The sequence below is a fragment of the Malurus melanocephalus genome, unplaced genomic scaffold (genome assembly GCF_030028575.1).
Source record: "Malurus melanocephalus ecotype Western Australia unplaced genomic scaffold, MMel_1.1 scaffold_539, whole genome shotgun sequence".
Lineage (NCBI taxonomy): Eukaryota > Metazoa > Chordata > Aves > Passeriformes > Maluridae > Malurus > Malurus melanocephalus.
The window spans coordinates 434,391-450,320 of record NW_026623771.1 but is presented as its reverse complement, the minus strand read 5'-3'; the positions used below and the strand labels follow the sequence as shown (position 1 = coordinate 450,320).

At 38.2% G+C, this 15,930-nt stretch overlaps 1 protein-coding gene across 1 annotated transcript in view; it reads left to right on the top strand.

Moving 5' to 3' along the window:
* The first annotated feature begins 499 nt into the window (after window positions 1-499).
* Window positions 500-15,930, top strand: part of LOC130582917 (poly(rC)-binding protein 3-like) — a 283,354-nt gene continuing 267,923 nt past the window's right edge. Inside the window, exon 1 of the mRNA XM_057381893.1 lies at window positions 500-556. The gene's annotated coding sequence lies outside the window, so the exon portion shown is untranslated. The remainder of the gene's footprint in view (window positions 557-15,930) is intronic.

Below are 15,930 nucleotides of genomic sequence, written 5' to 3'. Positions count from 1 at the left end.
CCTTGTCTCCCTGACAATCCTTATTAATTGTTCCCATTTCCTTTTTCCATTCCCTTCTTTTGACTTTACTCGGAGAAAGAAAATACAGAGCAAAGATGAAAAGTGGAAGTAAAGGAAGAAAAACATGTTTGTTTTCTGTTCTTTGCAGATTTGCTCAAAGAGCATCATAAGAATTGTGTATACCAATTGTTAACAATCAGTCACTTYTTGGGGTTTTTACATCTTTCTGAGATAGTTCTTAGAGCCAAATGCTGGACTCCAGTGAGCACTGTATAAATATTAAAATKAGATAGATCACTGATTGGGKAATTAAAATTAACTGTACATATTTKAATTGTAGCAGAAAGTAAAAAGAAAGTTTTGGGATCATAAGTTGTCTRTGGTGCCAAACTGCTTTTTGTCCTTCCCCACAAAAATCCATGGTTTGTTACTTGTTCTGAAGAAGGCAAGACTTCACCATGAGTGAAAATACCAACATATTTATATTCATATTCAACAGGTCAAGTTTTCTTCGGATTGAGGTGGAATTCTGGCTCATGGACATCTGATGTGATACGTAAGTTGAATTTAACATCTTATTACATTATCACCATATGAAAAATATTTAACTTGATTATGCTATTATCTTTCTTATTTTGCATTTTCACCAGTAGTAGTGAAAGGAAAATTTGCCTCCCTTTCTCCCTTTCCCAAATGACACTTCAAAAACAAGGTTTAAGTTATTATAAATGACCATTTTATTTTGAAACAATGTACATTAGGAGGTATTTAACAAAAACAAAAAGTAATAAAAGTGACTTCAATAAAACTTATTTTTTGAAGTAAGGTGCTAAGATGTTCTACAGTGAAAAAGGATATTTGGGCTTATGAGAAGACAGTTCATAAAATATGGGGAAAATGATGTATAACCCATCTGCTCATAAATTACCAGATACTCATTTGGATGTGGTAATGGTCAACAATGCTAAATTACTTAATGGCACTCTTTTCTCTTTGGCTATTTAATCAAGTGTTTTAAAAAAGGTGTCCAAGCATGTCACTAGTACAGAAAAGTATGACTAAAGTAGGGTAGAGTTTTATATTGTGCTGTTTGCTGAATTTTAATATTTGTGGCAATTGTTTAACACTTAGGGTGTGTAGCTACAGACCTGTTTGGTCTCATGAAACAGCAGTGTGACCAAGCAGGAGCTTTGCTTACTCTGAAGTACATGAGGCTGCTCCAGTTCTAGAGAAATAGTGAAGAAAATGTGAAAGGATTTGAGTTAAGCTTGTGTAAGGCTCTAGGAACCCTTTGTCATGGGGACATTGACCATGGAAATGATTCCTGAAAGCATTTTGGCAATCAGAAGCAGTTAGGCAAATGGTGTCCTGCACTGCTTATGTTAATCAAATAGATGCATTATGGAAAAGTGTATTTAATTGTAGAGAGAGAGAGTTGAGCTGAAAAAGTTGGAGCTGCAACTTTCAGTTGCAGGAGAAATTCTAGGAAAAAAATAAAAAAGGAAATGAAAAATAGCTATTAGTTTGCCATCTCTGAAAACCAGTTTAGGAGACTGTTTAATGATGTCATTTTTCAAGTTGCAAGGTAACTTTTTCTGAAGTAATCTAGACAAGATATATATAATCTTGTTAGGATTTTGAGTCCTATTTACAGTACATGTTGTTTGTTTACATTAACTTTCCTGTGGTTAGGATTTAAAAATGAAGGTAGGAAAAAAGTGTCAGCACATTCTCTACTAGTCTGAACATAATGATAAATTTCTGGAACTTCAATGCTCATACTTCATAGGTCTCTTTTTATGAAGTTGTGTGGGAGAGAGTTTAACTCCTTTCAGCCTGTTTTGCTTTGATCTCTTCATTCAAGGTATTAAATAAGTTTGGGGTTTTTAACTTGCATTTTTCATTCATATTGATACAGACTATCAAAAGCAAACTGGTAGCACCAGGCTAACACTGGGATGCCAAAGTGACAGTAAATTTAATGACAGGGAAGGTAAAACATATAATAATATTTTTAGAATCAGAATACCTTGCCACCCAGACCTCTATATCACACATGGATTGAGTGGCTTCTAAAATATCGGTGTTTTGTGATTTACAACTCAGAAATTTATCCTTTTCTAGATATGAAATGAAGCTTAGTTTGTGTGCACATAATATCTTGCAATTTATTATACAGCCAGGAACCTAATGGGATCTAAGCATGGATGCCTCATATTGCAGGAGTGCTCGAGAGAAATCGGTGTTACATACGTGTGTCATGTAAATGGGAACACTGGATCAAATGGATATATTTCTGTGTTGCCTTTTAGCATGGATTGGATACATTTATTCTTGCTTGTGGGAAGCAGAAAAAGGAAAAAATGGCACTGCCATTTATGCCAAATATGTGGATCTGCCCTTCCTTGCAGAAAGGGCTCATCTCAGAGAACTTTATGGGCTCACCTTTTCAGTAGAGGTTTTGCTCTCTGTGCTTGTGTGTATGTATCCATTCTGCAGCATAAAAGATGAAGGCATTTCATAGATCTTTCTTTAAAAGAGGAAAAATCTAAGATCTAGGAGACTCAGTTTCTTCCCTCACTGTGTCAAGAGCGAGTGTCCAATGTTTTGGAAGGTCTGATCCTGAGGAAATGGAGTATAGATTGTGTAGCACAGGCTTAAACCAGAAACGGAGTGACAGAATAGCAGCCTCTAACACACACTGGATTTGGTCAGGCCATGAAAAACACTGAGAAGTTTTCATAGTAACATAGTTAATATCCTAAAAAGCGCCAGGAAAATAGATGTCAGACACTRGATTTGATGTGCATATAGTTCAGGAGGATATGGAGAGTGCAAGAGGAACAGCACTTCACTGAAAAAGGCAGGCACACAGGCAGTTTCAGGAAATGAAATCCCAGCAAGGTGGAAATGTGGAGCTGAGAGAGAAATGAAGAGCCCAAAAGTGAGAGCTCAGTGGCAGAGATTATATTGGAAGGGCTACAATGGGAACTGGTGAGGTTGGGAAAGTGAACAAATGCAGTGGAAAACATCCTTCATTATCCCTGGTTCAGTGCTTTGGGTTTCTCTCATTGCTGGTGCTTAATTACCTGTTGTGATGGCAACTCCCCATCTTGATTCATTCTGCTTTAATTATCAGATGCATGTCTTGAACAGAGCGAAATGACAAAGGGGATGAAATTGGAGTCRTAATGGCCAGGTTCASACAGGTCCTCTAAGGATGGCAGAACAGAAAAAAAATCTGCTGAAGGTATTTGTGAGAAAATCACGTYGCCRYTAGGGTATAATGCTGGTAACTGGGGTGTGGAGAAAATTCAGAAGCACCATCTGCATGTAGTTGAAAAGCACAGGAGAAGTAAACTGAAGTGAACATACACTATATGTGTAAGAACTCAAGCAAACTCACCTTTAAAAAYTAGTCATCATACTGCTTTGCTTTTAAATTGATTATTAGAATTATTTATTAYAGTGATATCATTATTTATGGTTCAGCAGTCATACATGGGACACTCTTCCCCCAAAAGATTAATTTGGAGTTGAAAAAAAAGGAAACTAAACTTGCAGTGGAGACAGAACTGAAAACAAAGCTATTTCTGTTCTGACCATGTTGTTTCTATTAGAGGGCACTGCAACATGCAGAAGCTCAGAAAGATGTCAGTAAAAATAACAAACTGACATTATATGTGCAATAAATACTGAAGATTGGAGGCTGATTTATAACATTTTGGGTTTTTTTTAATGTGTGGGTTGTTTGTTTGGGTTTTAGTTAATGCTAATCTGCTTGATATCTCATTATTCTTCTCCTTTGGTTTCACGGCAGTCTACCACTTTATGTTTATGGCTGTTTCTTTATCCAGTCTCATAAGGTCATCATTTAAAAATTAAAATTAAATAACTTAGCTCAGATGTTTCCATAAGTTAATGTCTCTTTCATTCAGTATGGACACTCTGAAAAACTGAAGTTCACTTAMCTTCAACAAATTGTACTAATGATATTATGCAGTCCTTTRAGATGAAAGTGCAAAATTCYGAATCTATTAGACTGGATATCTAATCTGAGGTCATGACAATAGTATAATTGTTTTTGTTAAAAAAAAATAAAATAAAAAAAAAAAAGAAAAACAGAAAAGTAGAAAAAAACAAAAATCACGACCACTGAGAATTTGGCCAGTTAAAGAAAAGCAAAAGCATTTCTTCTCCATCCCAAAAAACTTCCGAAGTTAGAATTGGCACCACTATGCTCACTGCTGCAAATATCAAGGTACGTAGGTCTTAGAAAGCTGTATTGTGGTAAACACTGGACTATGTGCTTTAAAACTTGTGTGGGTGTTTGGGGAGTGGAAATGGTTGCTGAATTACTCAGGTCACTTTAAGCAACTACGTGAGAAAGTGTGTGATTTGCATGATGAATGTTGGCCAGCTCTTGGATGTTACTGAGGAATCCTCACCCCACGAATGAGCCACATGACATGGGTTGGGTTGCAATGGCAGAACACTCACTGTCAGACCTCAGCTAAGGTTAGGAGCCATGGGGTCAGCTGTCAGCCCATTTATTGAGTGGAACTGAAAGAGGGTAAGACCTCACCAGCAGATGGATTGCTCTTGGGCTGTAATATTGGAAAAGAGGAAGAGTGGAGAACAGAAAAAAAGCAAAAGATATGAAGTGATTCTTGAGTAATTTGGTTCGTGCATGAAACTTTTGTGTGTGTTCTCTGCAGTATCTTTTCCCGTGGAGCAACATGCTAAGCTATCTGATCATCGGCCAGGAGGGAGCCCTGGCTATTTTTCCTCTTTTTTTTTGGCATCAAACATGAATTTTGGAGCAAGGCCAGGGTTAGATTTAATAAGCAAGTGAAGTTGCCTGTATTTTCTACAATGAGGGCACCTACTTTTGTCTCTCATCATGCTGGCCAGGAGGAYATATTTGACTGTGCCTTTTCCCTGATAGACACTTCTGTTGAATTTGCCTCATTGAACCCCCGCAGATCCCCGGCGCAGGAAGGACACACGAGAGGCAGGCAGGCAGGTCCAGGTGCTTCTTTATTAGTCTTCTCTTCCAGCTCCTTTTGCTGTAGTGATATTCAGCTCTCTATCTTAGTGATTCCAGCTCCCTCTATCCTCACTGCTACCAGCATGCTTTTTATACACTTTTCTTATCTCCCGGATTCAGAGAACAAACCAATTACACAGGTCCCAGCTAGATGACACAGCTGGGCACTCTCCAATCTCTATACAGCATGTTTTTGTCTTTAATTGGTAGAATACTTTCATCTATCCAATCCCATTCATCTCCATGGCTGATACGTCAGCCCAGCTCGAGTCTGCCTGTTTTGACCATGTCTGAGTCCAGGCTGTTTTCCAGCCCAACCCCCACACATAGCTCTAAAAATGGCCAAGGCCATGGCACACTTCCATGTGTCCATGTGCACTCAGACCTACACATGCAGCAATGCTTGGACTATACTGAATTAGCAAGAGATCCTCTAACTTTGGTGTCTACTCTAGCAGTAGCTTTAAAGGGAAGAAGTAGTAGCAAATCCTGTAGATGATTGCATTTCCTACKAAAATTATCACAGTGTGAGAGAAATCTTCCTGAATAGGTGAGATAGTGTACTTCAGCTTTTCCCAGTTCCCACCCTGTTGCCTTGCTGCTGTGGTTATTSTGAAGATCCTTTGAGTTTGGCTGGCTGCTCACACAATGGCTCAGTGAAGCAAAAGGCTCACGTTCTTGAGGCCTTAATGAGACTTAAATGTGCTGGAATGCTATTTTTGCTAAACTATCACATAAGCATGAGCAAAGATTGTAATGTGGCCTTAACTGTTATCATAAAACTTAACTTTGTGTTAAATATTCTGGTTTTGAAAATTGAATGAGCTTTAAAAGCTCTAGCTTTCATTTACCCATACATGTCCCACGTATACATCACAGATTGACTTTGAAAGTATTACTGCTGTTACCTTGAGGAAATGTTGTTTTACAAGTTACTACCACTACTTGATCATTATCCTTTCTTGTGCACCATTAGTTCATGGCAGGAAAAAGTATCATGTGCTATGACATTTGGGTGTAATTTGAGGGGAATATGCAAGCAAATATAGGATTGCTTTCTGTAACTGCACTGAAATTTGCTTTCTGCAGCTGGAGAAGAAGAGAGCAACTGTGGGAGCATATGTGTTTGGAAATGTGTGGTTTCACAGTGTGGCAGATTTGGTATGTAACAGGAGGGTCTTTCCCAGAGTGGTTGCTCTTGTGAATAAGGCTTTCCTTGACCTGCTGCTTTCCTTGAATGCCAACCGGCTTTTGCAAACCTCGGAGCACTGAATGGGGGAATTGAAAGCTCAGGTTCTTCTGAGTTTGTGGCATTTATATTGTGAGACAGTTGAGATCGAGTTCATYTTGCTAAGCTGCTCACCCATAATGGATCTGTCACAGCAACTTGACAACATATTTGTATCCATTTTGGGCAGCATTTGCTGCTCAGCACTCTCCCTGTGAAAGTTTCCAGCAGACCACTCAGATTTACTGTTCATAGCCCCTCCTCTCCCCCTGAGAATGCAGCTATCCCTTCCATAGGCTTAATAGGCAGTTGTCTGTTCCAAATATGCTTTACCTTTGAATTGGTATCAAGTAGCTGAGAGCACCTCTTAATTTGATCCCAATTTTCTCTTATTCAACTGGCATAAACGTAGCCCAGACAAATAATGGGGAAAAAAATGCATTTTGTCTTAGAAACTATTAGTTTTTTCTCTCTGGAATTAAAAATTTGTTTGAGTTTGTGATTTATTGGTAATTTTCAAAGAGCTGCTGGTTTGTTTCTGATGCAAATATGTGGCAGGGCTGGTGGGAAGGAAAATAATGATATSTCATGAACTGAAAATCTGACTTTCCTGCCAACTGTATCTGGGAAACCAAGTTATCTTTCAGAGGCTGGAGCTGGTAACAAATGGAGAAGTAAATGACTGTTTTTTCGTATCCAACCACTAATACTGAAATTATGTAAATGTGTTTAACTCCAAGTTCTTATTCAAAACTGGGTGTCTTATTCTACTGCAGACTTAATTGAATCTAAAATATAATTTCAGTCTTGCAGCACAAGAGGATATTTTGCCCTCTCCCTTTCTCTTCCCCACCACGAGAATTTTTTCCAGTTCCAATCACTGAATAAACCTGCAGGAAGACATCCACTTCTAAATATAGTAACCTGAGCTATAGGCATTACCAAGGCCTGGGGAGACAAGTGAAAATGAAACCACTGACTCTTCTCTATTAATTCATCCCCTGGGTCTCTACTTTTCAGACTTCTTTTTCTTCCTTCCCCTCCATCTTCTCTGCCTTTCCCCTTCAGTCCTGCTTTTTCCTTAACAATAGTTATATAATGCCGTCTCTCCGTCGGGATCCATCCTATACAGTATAGCTTATATATGCATTAGTAGATCTGTTCAAAAATCCTCCTGCATCCAGTTCACTTTAGAGACTTTTTCCGAGCTTGAGTGCAAAGAAGCAGTGGTTTTCCCAGAGAGTGCCAACTCTCACAGCAATGCCCTGGTTCCAGGTCAGTGCAAGAGGTTTAGGTTTAATAGGATGTCCTGGTATTTCAACCTACACAGCCTCATCTCTAATAAGACAGCATCCGAACTGCTCTTTTTGTGTTTGCTGAGGCAGATAGAAATAATAATACTGGTCAAAGGGTAATGATTGAAGGCACTTTTCTTTTAAAWACAGACACAAGCTCAATGAATTCTGCCACCAAACTATAGGGATGAAAGTTAACTGTGAAGAGAGAGTGAAGCTCACTTCACTCTCAACAAGGTCCATTTAGCAAAGCTGATCTTTTTCGCTGATGAAACTTACTGCAATAAATGAATGCATTCTGTATCTGGGATTTCTTTGTGGCATGTTTTTTTTTTGCAGCACTCTCTCCTGGAGCTGTCTCTGGCTTTGTGATTTCCATGCTATTGGTATACTTGCTGCTGGTCTTCCATTACTCCCCCTTRAAAATGCATGTGGGAGACAGGCAGAGCACTTAGCAAATCCACTGCTCTTCTGAGACTTTTCCAGCACTTCCAGTGTGCAGGTTAATTGTAAAAGCTGAAGTGAAATACCTTGGGCTGCACTGACCTCATCATCTGTTTTTTAAATAGCGTCTCCATCCCATAAATCCTCTTARAGATAAATTAAAAGTGCCTGTAGAAGAGATATAGCCTGCATGTAATAATTAAGCAGGTGCTAAGCAGCAGCCTATTATTCATATATCTGGGTTTTGTATGATAAAAAAAAATTCTAAAAAGTTATTACTGCTTGAAGAGAGGCTTGACCGATCACCACCTCTAGCTGCCAAAGCACAGAGTTGAGTAATTGRAGAAAAATCTTCTGAAAGAGACCAACCATCATCAGAGCAGAAGTTTCCTCCTAAGCAAATCAATTTTATGAGTAGCTTCCTCCTTGCTAGGCAGTACCATTTACATTTTTTGTCTGAATAATGAATGAACATTGAAGGGACAAAAACCTTCTGTGAGTGAAAGGTGTAGGTGGAAACAACACTGCTCCTATACCAGTGTTGTTTAAAATCCATTTTTAGTTATGCCTAGAGGATAAGAGGTATTTAACCACAGGCCTGTGGTCAAGCAGCGGTGTGTCAGAGATTGCTGCTCAYAGATCATTCAAACTGAAGATTATCAGGTCATCCCAACCCTCCAAATGAACAAGAGTGTGAGCAGTCTGACACCACTTCAAAATTGGAAAGTGGAGGCAAAACCAGGACATTTATGTAGTGTGGCAGTAAATTCAGATATTTAGCAAGCAGCTTCTGTAGTAAGTTACTATTTTCCACATAGAGAAAGTAGCCAACTGGGGTTTTGATTTTGTTTGGGGTTGTTTCTTTTTTTCACTTTCTAAACTGCTTCTCATGAAATTATGATCACTTGCAATTTAGGAGCAGAAATACCAAGCAGGGAATAAAAAGCCTCAGCTGCTTTTTYGAAATGAAATAACTGTGTCTAAAAGGACTCTGCCTAGGCAGCTTCCAGAGGGCTGCAGAGCACGCTGGCTCTGTGAGTGCTGTGCTGGCGGGAGAAGAGCCTGGAGTCTGGGTAACATGTGGTTTCCTGAAAAGTGGGTGGCTGGAGAGATTTCAAACGCTTAATTGTCTTCAGAAAAAGAAGAAAATTAACACCTTTATGCGTGGGATTGATAAATTTTGCTTTAAACCCGGGTGTGAAACGGTGACAACGTCAGTGGAGAAGGGCCCATGTGACGGCTGCGATTGCGCTATCACCAGCCAGCCACGCGCCACGGCCACTGGGTTAGAAGCAATTTGGGGCAGATAAAACTCCTGCCATTGTGTTTTGTGCTGTGCCTGGCACAATAGGGCCCCACCRCTACCTGGCTCTGCTGGGCTCTGTCAGTCTGGGAGCATTATAACAGCTTGGAAATTTGTACAACGCACAGTCGAGATGTGCAGATAAAAGGGGTACTGGAGCAGCGTGAAACTGAAAAAGCTTTTGAGAGATTTCCTCATTAAACATTTGCTACTCTTCTGTRTTGTTTCGCTAGTCTTCTGTGATGTTTTGTCCCCCCAAAAAATGTACTTTCTCATAAAAATAAAAAAGTATGCATTTCTTTTTTTCTGCTGAGAAAAACAGGAACACAAAGTCACAGTCAGGTCAAGTTCAAGATAGATATTTTTCTCTCTTCCACTTGTTGCATTGTTGAAGACATCATTTTAGTTCAGAAATATGTAATATGTTAAAATCAACCAAAAAGGGAGCATTTTGTGTTTTACAAAATATGGTCTTTCAGATTTATTTTTTTTCTGAAGCTACTTATGGCATTCCCCATTTTATGAGTGGAGTCTCAAACACTCTAGAAGCCTTTTTTAGGTTTTTTTTAATGGGTTTTTTATTTTTGTATGAAAATAATAAGTAGACAAGGTGGAAAATTGCTTAAATTACTCCAATATTTCTTTTGAATTGTTAAATTTTTAAGATTGTCAGTATGTTAATGAGCTTTTTCCTTTGAAAATGTTTCCTTCCTTCCTCCTTCCCTCCCTCCCTTCCTTCTTTCCTTCCTTCTTTCCTTCCTTCTCCAAGTTTCTCACTTCTCGGACTGAAAGCACATCCATATCTTCTGTTCTGACTTGGGTACATGCAGGTGACCACTTGCAAAATTCCCACATCTGGGAATGACCAGTGTAGGAAAAACAACAGTTACCTGTCTGAAGAAGGGTTGTTTTGTGTTTTAAATGTAGTTAAATATACACTGTCTTTACCAGGATCATTTCTCTTAGCTGGAGTTGTCTCCCACATGTACTTCAAAGGCAGGAGATAATTGCAGTTTGTGGCATGTTTCTTTTCCTTTGAAGGTTTTGAAATATCTGTTGAGCTGTTCTAAGAAAGAAAAAAAAGCAATATTTAAATATATAAATTATTTCAATACATTTAAAACATTTTTAAAGGCTACATTTCACAGTCAGTGTTGTTTTGTTTACTCAAAAATTGTTAGCAGAACCAAATGTTAGTATTTTTGTTTGAAATTATGCAGAGGTTGAATACCCTCCTTTCTTTGCCTTCCAAAAGACTACATTGCTTTTAATTAGCTGTAGTCTTTTTGCTAAGTGGAATGAAATTTCCCAGCTGTGTAGGAGCTGTGGGCCAGCAGAAGGTGTTGGAAGCTGGAAGCACTGAGACTGTTTCCAGCAAAAGCCTTCATGAGCCAATCTCATGTTGTGASTAAAACAGCAGTGAAGTGCTTAGTTCTGTTTGCAGATCTGGACTGAACCACATCTTTCTGTGGCCAAAATGTGCTGTATCTGGCATTAAAACTTAACTRTAGTCAAACATTCTTATTGAGAATTTTCACATTTCCCAGTGCAGTTACTCATKGTGATCTGAGTAGCAGTGCCATTCCTGCATTTACCAGGAATACCAGCTAGTGTTTTAGCTTGATCCTTGCCTGGTGCTTGCTTGGCAGGTTCATTTGGGTCTTTCTCTAAAATTATTCATGGACGATCAAATGGCAAAATCAATGGGGCCCCTTCTGCAAGCTGATTTTTTTTACTGTGTGCATAAATTACTTTTTCTACTCTGTTGTGGAGTCATCCTAGAGCTGCATTCCAACTGAGAGCACACGGTCTCCTCGTGCTTAGAGCTGGTTTTACTCTATGTTGTAACTCATGCATAAGTGGAAGTTTAACTTCTCTGTTGCTTTTTGCCATCTAGGACTTCATTTGGAAACATGAGCTGGAAAATTGTGTGGAGAGTGATGTAGCTTCTAAATTTAACTTCTGAATTATGATTAGATTTGTGTCTCCTTTTTTTTGTGCATAGCTGGTTCACCTCCTTGAAACACTCACATGCTGATGTTTGGCGCTTCTGCACTGAGGTGTGTGTTTAGTACTAAAATCAACAACCACATTCTCTCAGGTGTGCAATCCCATCATGACAGAAATAAGATAAATGCTACATTTCAGAATATCTTGTAGGAAAAGAGCATCATAAAGCCAATTCTTTAATATCCTTCTTAACACATAAAGCACATAGATTGTACACTCAAGGGATTTTTTTATTATGCATGTATAGATGATCCAACACTAAAAGAAASGTAAACTATTCTGCTGATTTAATAGCTCCATGAGCATTACAAATGTTATTTTAATTTACCTTCTGCATATTTACTTAGGAGGATTAAGTACTCTTTGACTTTACAACTAAACAAAACACTGGAAAATATTTTTCTCATTTTTCCTGTTTTGCTTAGWTATAAAAGCACTGTAATCCTAAAAGTGTCATTTTCTTACTCTGCAGTTTGAGTGGCAGGAATCAGATGCTGGCATGTCAAAGACAAATTATTCTCATATATGCTATCAGAATGTTTAGTTCTTTAGTTCTCTKTTGTCTTCAAGGCTTGATTCTGTTTTTTGTTATATTTGTCAAAGTATTAAAAGAGTACTTTAAATATGGATAGCACAGAACTGGCCAGCTTGGTTGATAGGAACAAATGATTAAGGGCAATAAGAGCTAACTCTTATGGCAAAAAAAGGTCTAGAAAAACTTAATGTTATAGAGTGATTTTTCAGAAAAATAGCAGATGAAATTTCAKATTCAAATAATAAAAGTGACTCATATTTAGAACCAGCCTAGGGTGCACATATTGCRTTAATGGTCGTGAAATTAGCTATTAGCATTTAGACAGTAGATCTTGGAGCAAAGCTTTATATCACTTCTTGAAAGTTTCTCTTCAAACTTAGTAACAGCCAAAATTGAGCATTCGGAAGAAAAAATAATGAGCAGAAAATGTCTTTTGGTGTTGCATGTATGCTTGCATAAACCCATGGTGTGTTCATGTATTGAAGTTTTCATGCTGGTCTGGATTGCTTTTTTGAAAGAGAAAAGAGGAAATCACAAAAGAATAGAAAGGTCAGCAATTAAGAGTACAAGACAAGTTCCTTATGGAGGAGATGGAGTTCACTGACACAATTCACATTGAAAGAAATGTATCTGAACAACAGCCCTGAGTTTTATATATCCTTGAATACCGTGGAAAAGAACAGAGACCATTTATTCTGCTTCTTATGGTGCAAGGAATCAGGGTATCAAACACAATTTTTCAACCTGGAAGCTTTCAAAAATTTTTAAATTGTTGGAAATTCTTTTATACAAGCAGGCTGCAAAGTCATTTAATGAATTCCTGGCAAAAGCCCCCTGAAGCGCTATCAGAGCAGAGGTATAGACACAAACTTTGACTTGGGAAATCCCTTGGCTGTTGAGGAAATATTGCTGCCATTCCCTCACTTATTTACTCTTTCCTTAGGYGTCAGTTGGTTATAGTGGTAGTCAGAGGCAGAGTAATGAGAAATAGACATTGTGTCTGACTTTTTTCCTACCAGTGTTATACACCACGCACATATGAGTCTTTTTTCATAAAAATATATTGTAAGGGTTGTTCTCTGTGCTTATGTGCTTGATTTAGTAGATGAAGGGAATTGCTTTTGTTTAAAATATAATATTTGTGTATGTTTCATAAAAAATTCTTAAAATGAAAAATACACTGAAAGTGTATGTCCAGGCAGAAGTTATATCATATTGGCCAGGGAATTTCTGTTATTAGTCTAGCAGTCTAGGTGCTGATGTTCTTTATTACCAGTTTCACTATCCTTGTTTTACCTYTTGAGCACACAGGGACTGTTCAGCAGTTCTGATGAACAGGGTCAAATTGTATGGGATAGACTAGGAGCTCAGATTGTATGGGAAAGAGTAGGAGCTCATTCGCATTCAGGTTGCTCAAGGCTGCGATTGCTATCCTGTCAGAGAGAAACAATAATGTTTTACAAGACTGATTTTTAATTGCATCCCTTACTTGGGTGCAGAGCAATCTCTGGAGGATGGCTTTTCCCTTCTTAACATGAAAAAAAAAGCTGAGGAAAAAGATCATGTTCAAGGCTGAAGCAGTGTATGTCTGGAACTTACTTGCTGGCTTATCTTCCTTGTTTATTTTGAACTGAAGATATCTGAGATGTAAGAAAATACTGGGTTTTGAATAGACTGCAGTATTACAGAATACGAATTTTTTTTCAATTTTACTTCTGCAAAACAAATAATGACTACGATTTTGTAGCTTCAAAGTGAGGTAACTGAGGTCTCATTCTGTTTTAGGAGCTCTTGGATAAAAAATTTTTATGTATCATATTATTATATTTGATTTCATTAGTAATAGAACTATATTATGTTTAGTATTAATAAAAACCACAATACATGGTGGCAGGTTGTGAAAGCAAAAGGACTTCTAATTCACTGGGATTGTGTTTCATTATACAGTTTGCATGGGGATCTATGAGCTATTACTAAAGCCTAAATGAAAAAAAYGCGTGGTTATTGTCGATGAGTTTGAATTTATAATGCTTTCACTGTGGAATTTTTAAAGGCTGTTAATCTCAAAATAGTTGTAAAAATTATTGAATTTGAGCACCTTCTGTCTTCAGCTGTTTTTTGCCAATCAGTGACCAAGTGTGTTATGTTAGACAAGAAGTAGCAAAGGGGCTCTCTCTTCCGATGTGTTTCTACATTCACCTTGGGGTCGGTGGGGTACAGTGCCAGCGAGTCACATATGGCATCACTGATTCTTTGTTTTGAAATAATTCACTGCTAATCATGGATGTTCCCAGTGCATGGCCTACCTGGAAATGGGAGCAGTAAATAAATTACAGTAAATACATTAGAAGTTTGTGTGGTGTGGGTCYCCTACACCAGAGAGTAGGTGTGGAATGACAGCCCTTGGTGAAAGATAATGCTGCAGCTGAGAAGCAGCAGACCATGGAGCTCTGCTGTGGGTGCTGATGTCTCGTGATCTTGCTGAAGACCTGCCCCAACTACTCTCTTGGTGACTGGGATTTTCTTCCTTGCATTCCTGTTGTGTACATATTACATTCAGAAATTAATTTTCTTCCTTTTATTGATAATTTTCAGGGTGCGGGATGGTAGGCTGGTGATATCTTTCATTCATCCAATCAGATTTAGTCTAATTGGAGTTATGGTCTGCATAGTGCAGCAGAATGAAAAAAATTTCTCTAGCTAGCCATATATGATTTGTTGTCCTGTGGGCATTGACTTACTTGGCAAGTTGTTGATATTCGAGTTGAAAGTTGGAAGTGGCTCCAGCAGTTTTGTTCCTTTGCACTGGGAAAAACCCTAAATAATTTTTGGCTTTGAGAGTAAAAGGAAAGAAACACAGAATTTATGGTAGTGATTATTCTTCTCTGAGAATTCAGCTTGTGGCTGGAAGATTATTTAGTGGCTTATGCCAAGTGGAATAGCTGCAGCAGAAGACAGAAAACCAAGTAGAATATTGATCAAAATAAAGCAGCCTGGAAGGTACTGTTTCACAAAAAACTCTTGCCTGAGAAAAAATGTTTGGATATTTCCCCTGGAAAGTGTCAAGGGACAGAGAGAAAGGTTGTTTGCTAATRTGTTKTTTTTTTTCCTTTGGAAAGTATTTTTGATAGGAAAGTGAAACATATTTTGAGGGAAAAACCTCCCAGCCAAGTTTGATAACTGATGCATGAGGACAGTAGTTCAAAATTGTGCCTCTCTCTGTCCGCAGTTTTGAGGCTTTGAATTTAGAATCATATAATAGTTTGGGTTGAAAGGAAATTTGAAGGTCRTCTAGTCCAACTCCTCTGCAATGAACAGAATCATCTTCAACTAAGCCAAGTGCTCAGAGCCTCTTCMAGTCTGATCTTGGCAGTTTCCAGGGAAACCACCCCTCTCTGGGCCCCCTGCTCYAGTGTCTCACCACCCTCCTTGYAAAACACTTCATCYTTAGAACTWATTAAATGCATCTAATTTGGTACATTTAAGTCTGAAASCTAAAGCAGAAGTCCTGAAGGATATTGTGTGTAGTGCCTTTATAAGTTGCCCTAAGTTGTTAGCACCAAAAATATAAATACTTGCAACATTTTGAAAAATACCAAGTTCCAACTTTAACAGGAAATAAATGCCTCCTAAGCAGTTTTTCCAATGCTCACCATAAAAATTTACCTATTGTATTTCACATACATTCATATTTGTATACCTGATACCTGATAATGCTATAGCTTATGTGSTGACCTGAATTACTCATGTAATATTCTATAAATTTATGCAATATAGGATAAATGTGGACATCTGATCCTGACTATATTTTTCAGTCGAAGATGATTGCCCTTAGTTATGCTTATAAGGACTCCTAAAAGGTTATAACCTCCTTGCAGGTTWTAACCTCCCTTTTTCTGTCTGTGATGTGGTGTGAAGAGATGAAAACACAGGAGTGTCTGGATGCTAGGCTGTAGTGCAATGCACATTATTGATATTAAAGAAGAGGTGAATGTGCAGCTGATATTCCCGAGTTCTGCCCTTTCTTGTGTTAAATGGATGAGGTCAGCTCTCCCTGCTGAGGCA